Here is a 21,744-nt window from a genome sequence, read left to right on the forward strand (position 1 = left end):
ATCTGATAGTGGGTAAGGTTTCCCATTGTGGTTTTTCCCCTTACAAGGTTTCCACATACAAATCTATGTCTTATGTGTTGTGGATGTTGTTTCTCTTTCTGTTTCATGCATTAAGCTTCACCAGTATTAATATTAACTGTTAATTTGTTAATTGACATTAAGTTTGGTTTACTGGTATTAAGTATCAAGTTTGACTAAGTTATATTTGGGTTGAAATTATTAGACAACTGATTCACCCCCCCCTCTCAGTTGCCTCCGGGTCCTAACACCCACTACATTAATTTCTCAACCGATAGGGTAACAAACCCTAATATGTCGCTTAACAAAACTCACTTATACCGATAGGTATATGACCGGTTGATAATATTTTTGAAAACCAATAAACAATGATATCAATAATTCTCACAAATAACTCAAAATGCAAAACTCTTTTACCACACATTCTTCAAGGGGCCCAGAAGTAGATTTACCACTATGCTCCTCTTAGTCCTATTGAAAGGCTTAATTCACTAGTGTAGGATTCTCCACACTAGGTGAAGGGTAGATTCTTCTATAGGCTTGTCTTCACTCTTCTTCTTCTAGATTATGTTCATCTCCTCTCTGGTTTGCTCGACATCGACCTTCTACTTACCTTTCTGATCTTTAGAGTGGTTAATCAGTTTATTCTTCTTGGTTCTACAAAACTTTTCCATGTGTCCCAGTCTGTGACAATGATAGCAAGCCATTCCAGATGGTCTCCAAGGTCCTGCATTACCTCTTCCTCCTTCTACAATTCATAGCCACATGACCATAATTATTACAAATGGTGCAAATCACATTTGTTACCTTTTCCATTTCATATGGACTAAACCGATTGACATAGGGTTTCTGCTAGCTCACGCTCCCCTAGTTGTCATAGGTTCTTCTCCAATCACCATTAGCTCTTGGATTCATGTAAGGTGTCTGATTGTTTGCTCCATATCTGCATTCAACTGATCTATATCCATACATGTTGCATGTAAAACAATGACCTTCAAATCTTACATACCTATCATTTGCATTATAGCCTTTGTTCTCATTAGGTCTTCTTATACACACATTAGCAATATGCCCAAGTTTGTGACAAATAAAGTGAACAGGTTTAAAATCTTTCTTATCAGTAGGCTTGTTAGCCTTAGGAGCAGTCTTAACTTTATGCATGTTGCTCTTGGTACCAGAAGATTCTCCTTTCTCAGATGAATTGAAACCAAGTCTAGATATGTCACCTTTCATCCTCTCAGATTGGATCTTCTCATCCAGCATAGAAGAACTCTTATTAAATTTTCAAGCTTTCCATTAGCCTCAGTAAGCTCTCTGGTAAGATCTTCATTGTGTTTTGTCAGAGTCTCTCTTAGAGATGTTGTCATTTCAAGATCTAGCTGCAAAGCCTCCTTCTCTTCCTTCTCCACATGCCAATGTTCATGCAAAGTTGCATTCTTCTTCTTGGTCTTAGCAATCTCATGATCTCTCTCTTTGATTAGGTCTTCAACTACCCTTCTTGCTTCAGCTCTTGGCTCATGCGGATGGTTAGATCTTCAAGCTCTTTCCTCAGATTTAGCTTTTTACCATTTAGTTTTTCAACTTCTTCAGCCAATGCATCAATGTTGGCCTCATCTAAAGAACTATTATTAGATATCTCCAATAGTTTCTCAGTCAACTCTCTCCTTTTAACTTGTGAAGCTTTAATCTAACCCTAAGGGTTTCAAGCTCTTCCTTGTTTTCATCAAGCACTCTAGCCATTTCTAAATAACTCATATCTCCCATGGTGGGTTTAGGGTTTCCTTCCAAGCGATTAAGCTAATAGACTTATAAAGCACTAAGAGGGGGGTTGAATCAGTGACACCAAAAATAATATCACTTCAAACACTGACTAGTAAAGACAGTTAACCAACTTACTTAATACTATGCATGCAATCCAAAATGATATTAAAGCATCCACAACAAGTAAAACATCCACCATAACTCAAGTGTTTATACGTGGAAAACTCAACTGGGAAAAACCATGGTGAGATGGGACTAACAAGTTAACTATCTGCAGTAATAGGTAACTGACCAGTTAAGTTTTACAAAGTGCTCTTGTAGGAGCAAATCCTATTAAAGATCCCAAAGCCCTATTAGGAGCTATACCCTAATAAAGGTAGTACCCTGTTAAGAGTAAACTCGGTAGAGGATTTCAAACCCAAACTAATGGATCACCTAGTTAGAGTATTTGTACAATGAAGCTTGTTAGAGCTTACCCAGTTAGGGGATTTGACTATTGTAGTGATTAGAAAACAATAGGTGGTGTGATCTAGAAGTAGCACAACTTACTTGAATAGATCCTCTTGTTCTCACTAAAAACTACATCACCGACATACTCTGCAATGCCTTCAGTAAATCGCAACAACTTAACACTTCTATCTCGCATCCTAAAAATAGTTCATCACAATGTCATTATATAGACATTAGATTTCATGTCGGTCCAGGAACTTCATGACAATTTCCTAGGTACGGTATATCTAGACAATCTAACATAACACATCACAGATTGCCACCAAATTTGTCGATTAGGGATAACTCATCATGATTGGTGATAACCCATCATACAATTAGTGAAACCAGTTGGAACACCGATACTAGTTAAGAGTTAACCACTTCCAACTCATAGACCGATCGTCCTCCATTTGCTTCCTTATTGATCTTCATTGAATCTTCAAGCTGGTGTCATGCCATTCTTGTATATACTAGTTGTCTACATATACCGGTTAGACACCTTCAAAACCAATTGGACTTGTCTATGCATATAATACCAGTTTTACAATACAAAGACTTAGGAGTAATATCAATTTGTCTTAACTAAGGCAACTAAGACAATATGAACATATGTGTGTATACATGTGCCATCAATGAAAACACATGAAGTCATCTATTACAAAAATCATCATCAAGCCAATAGTCTTCAAGAAAAATCCAACTCCTTAAGATCAGGTGAGCCAATTCTAGAAAATGTAGAATGAAATGCTGAAACTACAAAACAAAAAGCAAAACAAAAAGGAAATATTTTTTCTTGATGCAAGATTGCCAAGAACAAGGATGCTCCTGAATCAGGCATCTGGGGTTGTTGAAAAAAAAGTGAGTCTCTCACTTTGCTAGGGTCAGAGAAAAACCAAAGCATTCTACCTCTGCCCGAGGAATCCAAGATGAATCTTCAACTGGTCTACCTTTCCACTTTACAAGATACTCCTTATATTGACTGCTCTGAGTACTACACCCAATCCTACTATAAAAAATGTCTTCAATTTGATCTGGTTTCTTCTAAGGCAACTGTTTCTCCAAGTCTGCAATACTTCCCTCACTTAATTCTAGTTCATGATACTGATGTAGATATGCAATGTTAAATATAGGTGAAATACTCAAACTATCTGGTAACTCCACTTCATATGCATTTCTGGAACTGAACTTTCTCAAAATATTGCAAGGTCCAAACTTCCTCATCTACAACTTTTTATAGGTTCCAACTAGGAATCTTTCTTTTCTCAGATACACCATCACTTCATCACTAACTTCAAATTCCTTATGTCTCCTCTTCTCATTTTATTTCCCCTTATACTTGTTTTCCATGTCCTCCAAATGTTGCTTAACTTGAATATGTATGTCCTTTATGTGATCTGTAAATTCTTCTGCTTTTGAACTTCTCCAGTCTTCACTGTTGATATCTCTCAATTCTGATATACCTCTAGGGTGTGCTCTGGTAACAATCTCAAAAGGTGTCCTTTCAATACTCTTGTTTATTGAATTATTTTAGGAAAAATCTACTTGTGAAATAATCAAATCCCAACTTCCGGTTTTGTCTCCAAATAAGAATCTCAATAAATTTCCCAAGCTCCAGTTAACTACTTTTTTCTGTCCATCAGTCTATGGGTGAAAGTATAACTTAACTTCAAATTTGTCTTCATCTCCTTCCAAAGTGTTGTCCAAAAATAACCAACAAACTTAGTATCTCTGTCTGAAACTATGCTCTTAGCTAATCCATGTAATCTCACCACTTCCTTGAAAATTAGGTCATCTTTATGCACTGCATCTGATGTCTTCTTACAAGGTATGAAATGAGCCATCTTCAAGAATCTATCCACTACCACAAATATAGAATCATTCCCTCTCTATTTTTTAGGCAATCTAAGTATGAAATCCACGCTTATATCTTCCCAAGGTCTCTCTAGTATTGTCAGAGGTTTATACAATCACGCATGCTGACTACTACCCTTTGCAATTTGACAAACTCTACAACTTTGCACATATTTGCTAACATCCTTATGAATTTGGGGCTATAATTAATGCTCACTCACCATTGCTACTATTTTATCAACACCAAAGTGTCCGGCTAATCCTCCACTATGTTTCTCTTTTATCAGATTCTCCCTCATAGAACTCTTAGGTATGCACAACTGAACTCCTCTATATAACATCTCATCTTGAATGAAGTAATCCAACCACTTGCTTCTATCCACCATAACCGGTTCTCTACATGCTCTCCAATGTTATGTAAAATCTAGGTCATAATCATACAAGATCTTCAACTCCCCAAATCCTTATACTATCACTCTCATCTTTGTCAGCAAATTCCTTCTTCTACTCAATGCATCAACAACTTTGTTAGATTTCCCACTTCTATGCTTCAACACAAAGGTGTAACTCTACGAAAATTCTACCCATCTCATATGTCTCTAATTCAACTTACTCTGACTGTTCAAATACTACAAAGCTTGATGATCTGTATACAACACAAACTCCCTAGGCAATAGGTAATGTATCCACTTCTTCAAGGCTTGAACTATGACATTAAATTCTTGATCATACACTGAATATCTCCTTCGGGCATCATTCAATTTCTCACTGAAATAAGATATTGCTCTCCCTTCCTGACTCAAGACTGCCCCTTGCATCACAATCCACTTGAAATATTTTGTTGAAATCCATTAAAGCTAACACAGGTTGCTCAATCACTTTCCACTTCAACAATTTAAAACTTATGTTTTCTTGGGTGGTCCACTTGAATTCCTTCCTATCTCCCCTCATTGTCTCAGTCATAGGGTTACAAATTGAACTAAAATTTCTTATAAACTCTTGGTAGAAACTAGCCAATCTATGAAATTATCTTACCTCTCCAATGCTTTTCGATGTAGGCCATTCAACAATTGCTTTTACTTTCTCAAGGTCCATCTTCAAACCATCCTCAAATATCACAAATCTCAAATAGACTAACTCATCCTTCATGAAATTATACTTCTTAAGATTTATCAACAACTTTTCTTCTCTCAACCTTTGTAAAACTTGTCTTAAATGCAACAAATGCCCCTCTTTTGTCTTACTGAAAATCAAAATATCATCCAAATATACAATATCAAACTTACCTAAGAATATCTTTAATACCTCATTCATCAGCCTCATGAAAGTACTCGGTGCATTAGTTAATCCAAAAGGCATCACCAACCATTCATATAGTACTTCATTTGTCTTGAATGATGTCTTCCACTTATCTCCTTCTCTGATTCTAATCTAATGATATCCACTCTTCAAGCCTATCTTTCTAAAGTATTTGGCTCCACTCAAATAGTCTATTATGTCATCCATCCTAGGCAATGGAAACCGATACTTAACTGTAACCTTGTTTATTGTCGGTAATACACAAGGACTCAAAATTTCTCTGATCAAACCTTTCTTCAATAGCTCCTGCACTTGTCTATTCAACTCTTAATTCTCTATTAGTGTCATCCAGTGTGCAGCTTTGTTAGGCAAACTAGCTCCATGAATTAGGTCCATGCAATGACTAATACTTCTCATAAACGGTAATCCATCATGTAATAACCCACTTAACTTAATCCAAAAACTCAAATAATTTTTTTTTTTTAATATATAAAAAATATTGATTTCTTATTATTACTTATTCTTATTTATTTTTTATTCGATCACATACTCAAGTACATCTATCCAAATGAGATAGGCATCCATCCAACTGGGATGGGCATCTATCCATATAGGACTAGGAATCTAACCATATGGGTTAGGCATCTAACCATATGGGTTAGGCATCTGTCCATACGGGACAAGAGGTTTCATCTATCCAATCCGGGATAGGCATCTACCCAAACGGGGTAGGCATCTATTCATAAGAATAGGATATGCTCTGGCCAAAGACTTTAGACTCATTGGGACCATCTGGGTCCTGAGCCAGTATCTAAAGACTACACTTCCCTACTAGGAGTGCACTAAGGTCACCGTCCTTAGTAGTATTAAAATAATTACATAAACAAGCTTGAGTTCCACCTCGAAATTCGGCCTAAAGCCTCAAGAAGTCAAGCGAATCCATACAGGATTCCTTCTGAGTATGCATTGAATTAATTTTAACCTTTCAATTAGTATTTGCATCATTTTATTAAAAGACCAAGGAACTTCAAGAACCAACTAATCACCTAAACCCAAATCCTAATCCCCATCCCTGAACGCCTGAGTACAAGGGACAACTCCGTCCCTAGACTGCCTACATACCCGTTTCAGCACGGGATCAAGGCATAAAGTATGTAGTTCTAGTTTCTAACTCTGGTTTAATGTAAAATATTTGGTGGGTATGCAACCCTTTCTAGGGTCAATGTCCCAGACAGTTTCTCTGCGGTTGCTACCCACGATGGTAGCTTTATAGAAAAAAGGCTTAAGGTGGCCTTCTTCTTGTGTCCTAAAACAACTAAGTTCTATTTTCTATTAAATACGTCACCCTTAATCCATTATCTTCCGTTCAATTGTATCAAGATAAAATAAATTTCCAAGATCTTCACACACATCCAAACCCTAATGGGGTTATCTAAAGTTCAACTGATCGGATGTAAATTCATTTAAAAATTAATCCTTTAGATTATCGATCCAAGGGGGATTACCCGCCCCTTGGATTTTAACTTCCAAATGACCCTTATTTCTCCTCGATGATTTAGAGGGACGATGCCACAGATGCCGTTATTGCAACTTTATTAGGTGTTAAGTGCAGTAGTTCAACATGACGGCATTACCTGTAAATGTGACCCAGAGGCACCATAGATACCAAATTTCGCTAATTTTTTGTTTCAACTCCTCTTGTTTAGTTATCTAACTAGGAATTTAACTTTGAATTCATGAATCTTAAATGAAGCAATATACCAATACAATTATGAAAATAACTATTATATACAAGGAATTATCGCTTGAATTTAAAAACTATTGAATGAATTTTACGTAATTGAACAGAACATAAACAAATTGACTACTTGGAATAGTATTTTCTCCTAAGGAAAGTTAAAAATTTGAAAACTTGAACTAAATACATGAAATTACTAATTGCTTGGAAACCATGATACTTCCAAAGATAACTTATGAAAATTATTTGAATTACTTGCAAGATATACTTGTTTTGGGACAAACCATTACACAATAAGTATGAATCCTAGTACTGATTTGCTTGAAATAAAATTAAATGATTGAATAGCAAGAATTTGGAAATGAATTTTAACACCTACTTGTTTGAAGTGAGAAGTACTTAATAATGATCCCAACTAATTCTTCCATATGAAGTAATACAAATTTTATCTACAAATGATAACACTACTTTAAATGTGAATCCTAATACTTGAAAGGTACTAAATTGCTTGAAATAGAATTTAAATTATCAAATAATTATACTTTGGAAATGAATTTAATACTCACTTGTCGAAGGGAAAATGAAACAACTATTCAACAATAAGCTTCAAACTAACCACATTATTCTTAGTTACTAATGTTTGAAAAAAGATTAGACAAGAGTATAAACACTTGCTAGTTAACCAAATAAATAATACTAAGTCTCCTAATAAACAATTCTAATCAATAAACTTCTAGTTGTTTTTGAACTAATACCTTTGCAAGATTATAAAGTGGTAACTAATTACTCCTTCCACTTGAAGTAACATTAATTTTATTGTTGGATACATTCTACAAATAATAACTTTATCAATTTCAAATACTTCAATGGGAGCTAATGTTTGCTCCTTAAATTACCCTCAATTAGAATTGTTATTTAATTTTCTAAGTGATCACGGAATAGGTTTGTTGAAACTCATTTGCTAGAACAATTTTGGTTTTGAATAAACTCTCTTTGCATCCTAATTAATACTATTACCATATGAATATTTAACTATGCAATTTACCTCTAATTTTAATGTTAATTAAATTTATCCTTACTAATTACTTTAATTATTAAGTGTAACTTTTCCTTTTTACTAGTCTTATGTTTCTTTTAGCTAGAAGGTAAATGATTTTAACTATTAAAAGAAGTGACTATTCTCAATGCCTTATATACTCATATCTTGGAATCTAATAAAGAAACAAATCAAATAATCAACCTTTCGAATTGAGGCAAAACTTTGTTTAACATTAACTCATATTGCTGAAATACCTAAAAGGGTTACTATGAATCTAAACACATCTACTTGTTAGGTAAATTCCTTTAACATTTGATACTTGTACAAATTGAAATATACAAAAGTTAGTTTTGAAATCCAATAATTAAAGAACTGAAATATTTGAAATGTATTGAATGTCTTGAGGGAACCCAATTACTATTAGGATTTATTTATTTGATGAAAAGATCCAAAACTATGGAATAAGTGTATCATTAGTGCAATAACATTTTCCCTTTGCTTTGTTTTTCCTCAGTCAAACTAATTTGTTTAATAAAAAAAATTAACTATTATATCTACATCCTAAGAAGGATTAATTCAAGATGATGGATCTCTTAATGCTCGATTATCTATTGAAATTCTCAAGTCTTAATTGACCCTTTTGCCTTATGCAATATTTATCTTTTCAAAACCCAAGGGACTCTTTTCCCATCATTGAGGAGATACTAACTCTTCAGAATTTAAAAAAGAGTTCAAATTTGCAACTTAAATTTTAAAAACTCCAATAAGGTATCCATTAATATGGGTTAGACCCTTTTCACTTAAATTTTCCTTTAATATATCAATAATGTAATTCTTAAAACTAGAGATGATATTTTAAACACATTTCCATTAATTTTAATAAGGTTAGATTATAAATAGGTCTCATTAATCCTTTTTAAATAGATATCAATAAATAAAACCATTTTTCATTAAATAGACCTCAATAAATAAATCAATCACTAAATTTGATTAGTTTTCAATTACTAAAATTTATAATTATAAACTAATCCTAAATGATTTTTTAATCACCATGTGCATAATTAAATTTCAAAGAACTATAAGCTTATTAATTTTAATCATTCAAAATAACTTTCAATATTCTAAAATATTTTTAATTTTAAATTAAACACATAAATTTTAATTACAAACTCTAAAATATAATTCAATTTTAATAAAACAATTCCTAACTCAAAATATATATATATGTTTTTTTTTAAATAATTGACTCAAAATATTTTAATAATATAATAATAAACTTAAATCTACAAACAAATTTAGAACATAAATTTAATATGATTTTGAATAAATTTGATATATATGTTTATATAATATATATTTGAAGCAAAATTTACTAATTTATTAATCAAGGCGAGATTTACTTCTTTTTTTTAAAATTCATACATGCACAGGGAATAATATTTTTTTTTCCTAAAAAATCCAAAGAGATGAATATGTTTCTAAAAAGTATAGAGATGAACTCTTTTTTTTTCTGTAATGCACAAAGATTTCAAATTAAACAATATTCGAATTTGTATATGCATATTTTTAAAGAAATCTATTAACCAATTTATTTCCTACATGCAGAACAAAAAGAAGATTTTCTTTTTCTTTTTTTGGATAGAAAAGCAATTTATTACATGGATTTGATTAAATCAATTAACAAAAACTGAAAAAGATTTCCTTGCAAAAATCTAAAATGGATAAAAGAGGTTTCTTTCAAAAAAAACAAAATTAAAATATAAACTTTCTTATGTGCAAAATTTTGAAAGAGATGAGAAGAAGACTTTCTTTGAAAAGAAAAAGCAAGCAATGAATGTGCAAGAGGGGAACCTGGATTTGAATGAAGAACCTTGCAGACCTCCTTCAATTCCTCCTTGAAGTTTGGCAATTATCTTCTCCAAAATCCTACAACACATCTACAAAATTTCTCCTACAACTAACATGGTATTGAAAATAAATTCATAAGAATTTCAAGACTACTTTATCATCCAAACAACAATGAATTTCCCTTACTTTGAAAATTTAGAACTCAATATATAGAAAAGATAGTCATTTTCCCACTACAAAAGAAATTAATTGATTTCCATATTCTTTTCCCAAAATAATTTCATGCAAAATGATTAATTGTCATAGTGGGGGTTACATGCAAAAATTGAATTTGAAATTCTTTTCTAGAACCTTCTCATTTCCTCCTACAACATGTGCTAAATATCATATTGAGAAAATAAACAATTTCTAAATTAATTTCATGTAAAAATGATTGTTGTCATAGTGGGGGTTACATTTGACCTTGCATTCAAAATTCAAATTTGAATTCTCAACCAAAACTGCATTTTGTAACTCCTTTGTCATAAAAATGCCATGAATAGAATTATTCTTGTCATAGAATAATTTTGTAACTCCCATGTCATACATTTGCTAAATATAATATTTGTTCCTTAATATTTTGAATTTAAAAATTCTTTTCTAGAATCTTCTTATTGCTCCTACACCATGTGCTCAATTAGGATATTGAGAAAATAAGCAATTTTCAAATAAATTATGACCTCATGTGTGTGTCACCACTTAAATTCCTTTTTATTTTTAAACTTCAACCTCATTTCAATTTATCTTTTCTTTCTAACATTACTCATAAAATTAATATTATAATAGTAATAGTAATAGTAATAATAATAATAATAATAATAATAATAATAATAATAATAATAATAATAATAATAATAACAAATCATATCAAGGTCCAAAAAGAGGGTTATGACACATCAGGCACATTATCTGAAACAATGTCTTCATACTTTGTCAACAACTCTTTTATCTCTTTCGGTTGTCCTTCTTCATGCTCTGTATTCTCAGTCTTCTTAGGAACTAAGGCACAACATGCATTCTCATGTCTCATTCCATCCACCAAATAGATTCTAGCATTCGTACAAACTTCACTCTTCAAAGGCTCCTCCAAGGGTAACAAGGTTTGCTTCATCCCATTGGCCACAATAGTGTATATATTGTTTCTCCCATCATGTATTGCTTGTCTATCAAATTGTCAAGGTCTACCCAACAAAAGGAGGCAAATATCCATAGGCATAATATCACACAAGACTTCATCATGATAATTCCCAATTTTCAATTTCACCAAACATTGTTCACTTACCAATAACTTATGTTCATCCTGAATCCATGCTATTTGATAAGGTGTAGGGTGTTTCAATCTTTCCAAATTTAACTTATTCACCATCTCTTCTGAAACAAGATTATCCAAACTACCACTATCAATAACAACTTTATAGCACTTACCAGATAACTTGCATTTGGTCTTGAACAAATTCTTCCTTTGCAATGGCTCTTCATCTCCTCCAGTATGACACAAAGCTCTCCTTGTAATCAACAGTTCTCTATCTTCTAGTTTATTAGCTGATCTGGTGGGGCTTTCTTCCACCACTGTTGTTCTTTCGGTATTCTCTGTCTTCTTACATTCGAAATCATGATGTCCTTCTCCTCCACACTTATAGAAAGTTTCTCTAAACACTCTCTTGTCTTGTCTTCTGTCATCTTTTCCAAAATTCTCATTTCGGTAGCCATCTAGTTCTCTCCTCTGGTAGAAATTTCTATCATCTTTCTGATATGAATTACCTTCTTTGTACACTTCCTTATCCCTATTTTGGTCCGTACAGGTTCCTCTACCTCTAGTATATCCTCTTCCTCCCTGAATTATTACTCTAGAAAACCTTCCACCTCTACCTCTCTATCTTTGCTCATGTCTTTTTCTCATCTTCTCTTCTTCTTTCAGGGCATACTGGTAAGCTTCTACAACACTCTGCAATTTTATCAAACTGAGTTCATCTTGTATAGACATCTACAATCCATTGAAATATCTTGCAACTTGTTCAACTTCATCATCAACATGTCCAGATCTAATATTCAACTTGTAAAATTCTTTGGTGTACTACTTCACACTAGATTCCTTATGCCTCAAATTCTACAACTTCCAGAATAAATTCACTTGATAATTAGTTGGCATAAATTTTGATTTCAACTTAGTAACCATCTGATCCTATGTCTTGATCGTCTCTTTACCTCTTCTCTATCTGTCAACCTGCAAATGCTCCCACCAAAGAGATGCATGACCTTTCAACCGGGTATATGCATATTTCACCTTTCTTTCTTCTCCAATGTTCTCAAAATCAAAATATTTCTCCATCTTCAAGATCCAATCCATCAATTCATCTTAATCCATCTTTCCATCATATTCCGGTGGGGTAAAATGAGGTTTAGTATTATCCCTACTCAAAACCCTCAAAAACCTCTCTTCATTTGGATCAATCGCCAGTGGGTTTACTTGTTCTATTAAGGTATCTTCTCCTTCATCTTCACTCACATCTTCAATATGTCAGCCTCTTCATTGGGTTGTCTCAATGGCTTCCAACTGAGCTGCAATTCATCGCAACATTTCCATCACAGCAGGGTCTGCATTCCCACGCACTCCACTATTCCTATTTTCTCTTCGTGTCATCTTCATGTCAATCCTCTATAGCTATAGGTTGGATCCACAGTCTGCCACCCTACAACAAAATTTGTCAGGACAACACAATATCTGGAATGAAAGATCGCTTTGATACCAGTTGGTGCAGTCACTAATTAGGAGCGACCTCAAAGAGATCAATCTCAACCGGTTAGCAAGAGTAAATACAACGGAAACACAAGGATATGATGGAGGCAATGCATAACTGAATGAATTATATCATGAAAACTATTTACAACCAACCGATAACTACTAGGTTACAGAAACCATCTCACTGGCTTGCTAAAACATGCTTAATTATAGAACATGTCACAACTGGGACCTCAAATCATAAGATCTATCTTCTATGTTCTATATCTTGACTTATCTCTACTTATCTATATTCTAATGCTCAATTACAATGATTTATATGATCCAAGGGGATCCGGTTGGCCCAAAAAAGGTTCAAATACTGAAGAACAAGACCTAACATGAAAAAACAACAAGGTCGGCCTCTGCCAAAGAAATTCCTCCAAAAAATCCAAGGGATGAAGTGTAGATCAAAGGGAAGGTCGACCACATACCAAAGCAACATCAAAATCAATGTTTAGGGCTCCACAAGCTACATAAGAGATGCGGTAGATCTCGATAGATTACTGTAGCGTCGTAAATTGTACGCACTTGATAGGGTGGTACAATTTCACACCTAGTTTAACACCCACCTTGGCGCATTTTGCATTTTGCATTGCATTTCCCCTTTAGCACTTAATTAATCAAATTAATTAGGTCTAAGGTTCTATTTCATCATCTTCCATATCATAAAATTGGGCCCTTTCATTAAAGTGTACCCTTTTCACTTTATTCTTCCAATACATCATTTAATCAAAAACCCTAATTAGGTCCTATTTCAAACTTGGGGGCTTGATTTCGGGGGTCAAAACATCTCGAAATCACCTGTAACTTCAGGATTCTCTCTAAAATCATCATATCCAACGGCCCTAAAAATTTGGAGAAAAGTTGTCGGGACCATGGCGCCCGGAGTGCACATGGTCCCGGACATTTTTCTCAAAATTTTAGGAGCGCGATCCAATCATAAAATAAAGCTTAACCCCAAGAAATTGGTGGGATATTCAATCTCTAGGTCGGCCAAAAGTCGAAATTACGACCTAGGGTTTCCTACATAAGAGCTCTCTTTCTTCATTTGAAGGGATCGGAATTTTTGGCTTTCGAGGACCTTCTATGCAGCGAAAGAGCAAATCTTTGAAGACTTCAATAACATTCAACATCCATCCATCAAGTATTCATCAATTTCATCCATTTAGGGCTTGGGAGACATTGAAGAACAATAGGAGATTACCGACTGAAGATTGGCTTGTACTCCTCCCTTGAGGGTTGGGTATGATTTCATGTTGTTTTCATGTCTTTGCATAAGCTTCAATATATCCTTTATTCATGCTTTAGATCACTTTGCATCTTAATTTAGAGCATTTACATTATCATTTACAAGCAATTAGGGTTTACTTTCTAGGTTGCTCTAGTTTGCTTTCTTGCATTTTAGGACCTTGCACACACACTAGGTCTGCACACACAATACATTTTACAATACAACTTGGCTATTCGTGGAGGTGGAAATCACCGAAGCGGGGGTTTGACTAAGGCAAAACCCTATATAGCCGCCCAAACACCTTTTCAGATATAAGTGCAGGTTTCGGGACTCGGACGATGCCGCAGGTTACAGATCCGGAAGAAGCAGATGGAGACCGAACAACACACCAAATTTCGGAGCAAAAGACTAGGACAGGGGCATGGGGCGCCCTGGTCCTGCCAGGACAAGGGCGCTGGGCACCCTGGTCCCTGGGACAGGGGCACTGGGCACCCTGGTCCTCCTGACAGACAGCATTTTCAGCATTTTTGACAGCTTTTCCAGAGTGCAAAACAGCAGTTTCAGGAGCAGTTTCAAGGGCAGAATCAGGATAGTGGCGCCCGCACCCCCGTCCCGAACATTTTCACTCAGATTTTGACTCTGGGTACACATTTGCATTCTTATCTTGTTCTTGTGTTTACAGTTTTCCATCATTTAAGTTCAATTCTGTAATCTTGTTATTAGTTCATACTTACACTTTGGGGTTAGGGATTGAACTTGCATCATTCTATCTATCATTTGCAACAAGGGAATATAAATCCTAATAGGTATCCCGTGGCTCTCTCTTCCACAAAAAGAAGTAGCCAATTGTGTGATACCTCTAGGCTCTTTCGTATTCCACAAATGTGTGATTGAAAGTGAGATTAGGGCATGTTTGCTTAGTGTCACTTTTTCTCTTACACATTTTGGTGAACTCGACGTGAACTCCAATCTTCTCTAATTCTGATTTATGTTTTCAAATTTGAGTGTTTATGCTATTTCAAATTCAAATTTGTATTTACAAGTCTCAATTTCTTGCAAGATTCAAAAAATTTAGAGGAAATTTTTGCTAAAACCCTAATTTTTCAATTCAAAGTTGAACTTGTGGATAGCTTATTTGGGATCAATAATTTCAAATCTGATTTAGAAACTCATTTGAATCATAAATTTCATTTTCTAAATCTACATTCTAAGTGCTTGCATTGGTTAAAATTAAACATTTCCTTCTATTTTGCATGTGTTATCATTTGAAAGAGGAAAATTGTTGTCATGATGCATTCATTTCATAGATGTGATAATGGGTTAGCATCCCTTGTTTCAATTTTTCCTTCTCCTAAAGAATCTCCCCCCATCTATAACAACATTTTAGTGCCTAAAAGAGTTGCTACCAATCCCTTTGAGACTCTCCCATGCTCTAAGGATGAAGACTTTAAGAGTGATCTTGACAATTCTCCTAAAATGTGCCCTTCCTATTTAGCTATCCTAGAGGAAGAGAATGATATCATAAACACCTTTCTTAATGTTACTTCACCTTCCTTCCATGATGCCTCTCTAAGTGAAAAGGAATTGATGGACATTGAATTATTTTCTCCTAAAGTTGGTCCTTCCAATGGGGGCATGTTAGTGCAACAAGAGGTTATGAACACTTCTTTCAAAGATCTCCTTCCTAAGCATGAATCTTTGGAGAAATATGTTCATGTTCCTCCTAAAAAACACTCCCTTTATGAGGATCCTTTTGTGCAAGAAGATGACATTATCCCTACATTTCCTAGTGATGGCATTTCCTTTTCCAACAAAATTCCCACTAGAGATGATGAGTTAATGATAAATGCTTACCCTTATCCTAAAGTTTGTCTTACCCATAAGCATCCCTTAGAGAAAGAAGATGAAATAAGAAGCAATTTCCTTAACTCTCTCTCCCCTAAAGATCATATTGAACATATTTTGAGGAAAGAAGATGAGTTTAACACATCTATTGATGCTCTCCCTCCTAAGGATGAGGAATTAATAAACAATGTTATCTCCTCTCCTGAAATTGACAATACTTCAAACATTCCTTTCAACAACCTCACTATTTGGGATGAACCATTAGAAGAAGGTGTAGATTATTCTCTCTCCCATGATAGTTTCTCACCTTCCTTGAATCTCAATTATTCTCCCTCTAAAAATAAAGCATCTCCCTCTCCTCAACTTGGTTCTACTCATAAGGATACCCTAGTTCAAAGCAAGATGGTTAACATCTCTTTCAAAGATCTCCCTCTCAAAAGTGAGACTTTAGAGAGTAATGTTGATCCTTCTCCTAGAGAGTTTATTCCCCATGTAGATCCTTTGATGATAAAGGATGATATGACCTTTCCTAGTATTACTCTTCCTACTAGAACATCAATGCCTATCCCTTGTCTCTCTCCTAAAATTGATTTGATCTGTGATAAGATTTTAGTGCAAGAGAAGACTATCAATAATTCTTCCAACACTTTTGTTCTTTCCTCTAAACCATCCTCAATCAATTTGATACATGTGAATGAAACACCTAACAAACCTCTTTTCACTGTCCAAGGTGCTTGTCCTTCTCAAAATTCTCAACCTTTAAATAAGCCTATCTTAGTGGTTCAGGGTGGTTATGCTAATGATTCCTTTTGCACTCCTAAGAAACCTATTATTACTGTGCAAGGAGGTTATTCTACTAAGAGCCCTTATGAGTATGCTAAGCAACTGACTAGAGAGAGTTATCATGCAGTTGCTCATACCTATAACACAAGAAACAATAGGCAACCTAATCCTCCTCCAGTTACCCCAACTTCACTTCCTCCTTCTCAACCAATTCTTCCGCAAGCTCCACGTATTTCACAAGTTCTCGGTAAGGAATATGATCTCATAGAACAGCTTAAAGCTACCCCTGCTAAGATATCCCTTTGGGATTTGATTCAAACTTCTTCCGCTCATCATGGAATGTTACAAGATGCCTTGAAAGATTTGAATGTTCCTCCACCTAATACATCTAGTAATATAGTATCTTTGGTTAACTCTGTGATGAATCCTAAAGCTCAAATTGTGTTTACTCAAGATGAATTGCCTACTAGTGAAATTCAACATCAATATGATCCCTTGATGATTGTGGTTATCATAAATGACACTGCTATAAGACGAACACTGGTAGATAATGGTTCTGGCCTTAATGTGTGTAGCATTAATCTATTGCATAAGATGAATGTGGATACATCCCTTATTGAGCCTGACTCTCGTCCCATTCGAGGCTTTGATAATGTGGCTAAGTCTTCATTAGGTATTATCACCTTACCAATCACAGTGGGACCTATTACTTTGCCTACTCCTATCCATGTTATGTCGGGAAATCTAACATACAACTTGTTATTAGGGAGACCTTGGATTCACAGTATGCAAGTTGTCCCCTCTATATTGCATAGACAAGTTAAATTTATTTATAACAATAAGACATATACCTTGATAGGTGATACTAATCTTCAGGCTTGTTTGCAAACATCTACTTCCAAAGGGAGTTCTTCTAAGCCTTCCTCTTCTAGTGATGACTCGTTAAACAAGATACCTATGGATGAATCATCACCCTCTAATAATCAAAATTCTTTGGATGAGCCTGAAGCTCCTGAAGAAGATCCTTCTCGACTTGAGTCTACACATGAAAAGGCTTTTGATCCTGAGAAGGTTCTCGCAAAAGACGATTGGGGATCTCTTGATTTTAATCCCACCTTTATAGGTGAGTATAGGGTTCCTCCTAGAGATCTTAAAGGTAAAAAGAAGGAAGAAACTAGAGATCAATCAGTCTTACTTGAACCTATGAGCAATAATTTTGTGGCCGCTTCTCAAACTTCTTCTCCTCACACCTCTAATTATGAAGAGTTTGATTCTTTGTCTTATGAAAAACCACCTTCTCTTCCTGAAATGGCTAATCGTTATGGTCATGGTTTTCGCATTTGTGCTAAGCATGGGTATCATGAAAATGGTTGTGGCGCTCATGAACAAGGGATAAAAGTTCCTCTAGAGACTAATTTTCACAATTATGCCTTTGGACTCGGCTATAATCCCTGCAAACGCACTAAGGCATCTAAAAGACCATCTCTCAATGTGAATGCTATATTTAGTAGTGATGATGATCTCACTTCATCTAAATCATCTTCTACTTCTATCAACTCTCATTCCCCTCATAAGGAAATCTTGGCGATGAACAAATCTCTTTATGACTCCCCTCAAATTTCTAAATCCACTTATGAATCTTTATCTCCTATTCATCATAAAGTCCTTTCTTCCAGGGATAAGGCTCTAATAAATTACACTCATCCCTCTTCTAAGATTTCTTGTGACTTTTCTTCTTCAATTTTTATCATTTTATACATGTTTTTGATCTCACTTATAGTTGAGCATTCAGCATGTCATATTCAAATACCTCATTCAATCTATCATGTCTTTAAATAACATTAATGGCTGTTATGTTGCTCATCATTATGTGACATTGGTAGCTCATTTACTGGGGGCTCATTGTCATTCATGATGGTACAATTTCAAGTGCAATCATATTTTTGAAGCAACATAATAGCCTAATTTTCTATGTTATCTCTTGTTCTTATGGGGACAAGAGTGATTTCATATATCTCTTCTTTTGCTTATGTCCAAATCTCTCCCTAGAAGATTGTGTAAGTCCTTCTCGTTGAGGCAATGATCTTTCCTTATTTTTATCTAAGGATCCACTTTTTCCTATTTTATGGATGGTGTGAACTTTATTACTTGATGTTATTCCTTGTATGCATTTGTTGTTGTTTGTTCAAGGATTCTCTCTTACAAGAGGTGTAAGTCCTTGACTACAACCTCTTTTGCACTTGGTAAAATACATCCATAATGAATTCACTCTCCCAATTGGGTTAAAAAGAGCGTCATCCTTCATTAAGAATCACTTTCACCGCGCAAAAGAAGGAAGTATTGCATTCTTATTCTCTTCTTTGTCTTATTCTAGAAGATGTTATATTTGTCTAAGACAATTCCTCTTGGGGATAGGTGTCTTTTGTACAAAGATCTCTTCTCCTCTAAGGATCTCCTTTACACATACTACAAGATATCCCTTTTCAACTATCTTATCCTTGCTTAAAGAGTGCAAAACTCTCTTGCTTGGATCTATGACATTGTTGCATTTTTGGGGTATCTTCTTTTGTGATGAAGGTAGGTATCCTTGTTCTACTTTTCTTATGACATAAACATTACACTTTTTGAGCAATGGGTCATTCTTGGAACCAGAGCACAGACTCTTAGAGTGAGATGTCTCCATTTTTCTTTGATGCAAGGTGATTATTCTCAGAACCAGAGCACAGACTCTTAGAGCGAGATGTCACGCTTTTTGTAGCATACTCGGGCATAGACTCCTATGAGGTGCTTCTAACCTCCCTTACACACACATGCACGAGGTTGAGTGGAATTAGCGGCATTAGGCTAGACTTTCTCACTCTCCTCCCTTACATGGATCACCTAGACAGACTCTAGGGGCTAGTTTTCCATGTCCTTTTCCCATGGATCACCTAGACAAGATCTAGGGGTGAGAAGTCCATGTTTTCTCTCTCACTATTCTTCTCATGGATCACCAATGTGTGTATTCATGCTTTTTTCCTTTCTTTTCTTCTCTTTGCATTTTGTTTCCATTTACATCCTTCATCTTGTGTTACAGAACTCTCAAATCCTCACACTCTTTGTTGTGTTGGAATTGAGATTTAGTCCTCTTTCTTACCAAATGATTCTCCATTAGTTTTTGATCTCATGTCAAATCTTCTTGTGAGCATTTGTCATCAATATTCTTTAACAATTCGAAGTGCTAAACATGATACCCTGTTTCAACTCACTAAAATTAGCAAGCCGAAACAGGGGGGGCATATAGCTACCCTCAAATTTTCATCACCTTCCGTAGTAAGCATTAGGTGATTTTGTGATCTAACGTGTGTTTTGTAGGGTGCGGTTCCTAACTGTGTACTGCAGATACCGCTGGGGGCTTCGTTCGACAGACTTATGAATATATCCTTTTTCAAATAATGTTTACTTTTCTGTACTTTAGCTTGCATATGCACGTAGTGTTCATATGACCGCTAAAGTGGGGGCTAAATGTAGCGTCGTAAATTGTACGCACTTGCTAGGGTGGTACAATTTCACACCTAGTTTAACACCCGCCTTGGCGCATTTTGCATTTTGCATTGCATTTCCCCTTTAGTACTTAATTAATCAAATTAATTAGGTCTAAGGTTCTATCTCATCATCTTCCATATCATAAAATTGGGCCCTTTCATTAAAGTGTGCCCTTTTCACTTTATTCTTCCAATACATCATTTAATCAAAAACCCTAATTAGGTCCTATTTCGAACTTGGGGGCTTGATTTCGGGGGTCAAAACATCTCGAAATCACCTGTAACTTCGGGATTCTCTCTAAAATCATCATATCCGACGGCCCTGAAAATTTGGTGAAAAGTTGTCGGGACCATGGCGCCCGGAGTGCACATGGTCCCGGACATTTTTCCCAAAATTTTAGGAGCGCGATCCAATCATAAAATAAAGCTTAACCCCAAGAAATTGGCGGGATATTCAATCTCTAGGTCGGCCAAAAGTCGAAATTACGACCTAGGGTTTCCTACATAAGAGCTCTCTTTCTTCATTTGAAGGGACCGGAATTTTTGGCTTTCGAGGACCTTCTATGCAGCGAAAGAGCAGATCTTTGAAGACTTCAATAACATTCAACATCCATCCATCAAGCATTCATCAATTTCATCCATTTAGGGCTTGGGAGACATTGAAGAACAATAGGAGATTACCGACTGAAGATTGGCTTGTACTCCTCCCTTGAGGGTTGGGTATGATTTCATGTTGTTTTCATGTCTTTGCATAAGCTTCAATATATCCTTTATTCATGCTTTAGATCACTTTGCATCTTGATTTAGAGCATTTACATTATCATTTACAAGCAATTAGGGTTTACTTTCTAGGTTGCTCTAGTTTGCTTTCTTGCATTTTAGGACCTTGCACACACACTAGGTCTCCACACACAATACATTTTACAATACAACTTGGCTATTCATGGAGGTGGAAATCACCGAAGCGGGGGTTTGACTAAGGCAAAACCCTATATAGCCACCCAAACACCTTTTCAGATATAAGTGCAGGTTTCGGGACTCGGATGACGCCGCAGGTTACAGATCCGGAAGAAGCAGACGGAGACTGAACAACACACCAAATTTCGGAGCAAAAGACTAGGACAGGGGCGTGGGGCGCCCTGGTCCTGCCAGGACAGGGGCGCTAGGTGCCCTGGTCCCTGGGACAGGGGCGCTGGGTGCCCTGGTCCCTGGGACAGGGGTGCTGGGCGCCCTAGTCCTCCTGACAGATAGCATTTTCAACATTTTGGACAGCTTTTCCAGAGTGCAAAACAGCAGTTTCGGGAGCAGTTTCAGGGGCAGAATCAGGACAGTGGTGCCCGCGCCCCCATCCCGAACATTTTCACTCAGATTTTGACTCCGGGTATGCATTTGCATTCTTATCTTGTTCTTGTGTTTACAGTTTTCCATCATTTAAGTTCAATTTTGTAATCTTGTTATTAGTTCATACTTACACTTTGGGGTTAGGGATTGAAC

Source organism: Cryptomeria japonica, chromosome 10 (assembly GCF_030272615.1).
Source record: "Cryptomeria japonica chromosome 10, Sugi_1.0, whole genome shotgun sequence".
NCBI lineage: Eukaryota > Viridiplantae > Streptophyta > Pinopsida > Cupressales > Cupressaceae > Cryptomeria > Cryptomeria japonica.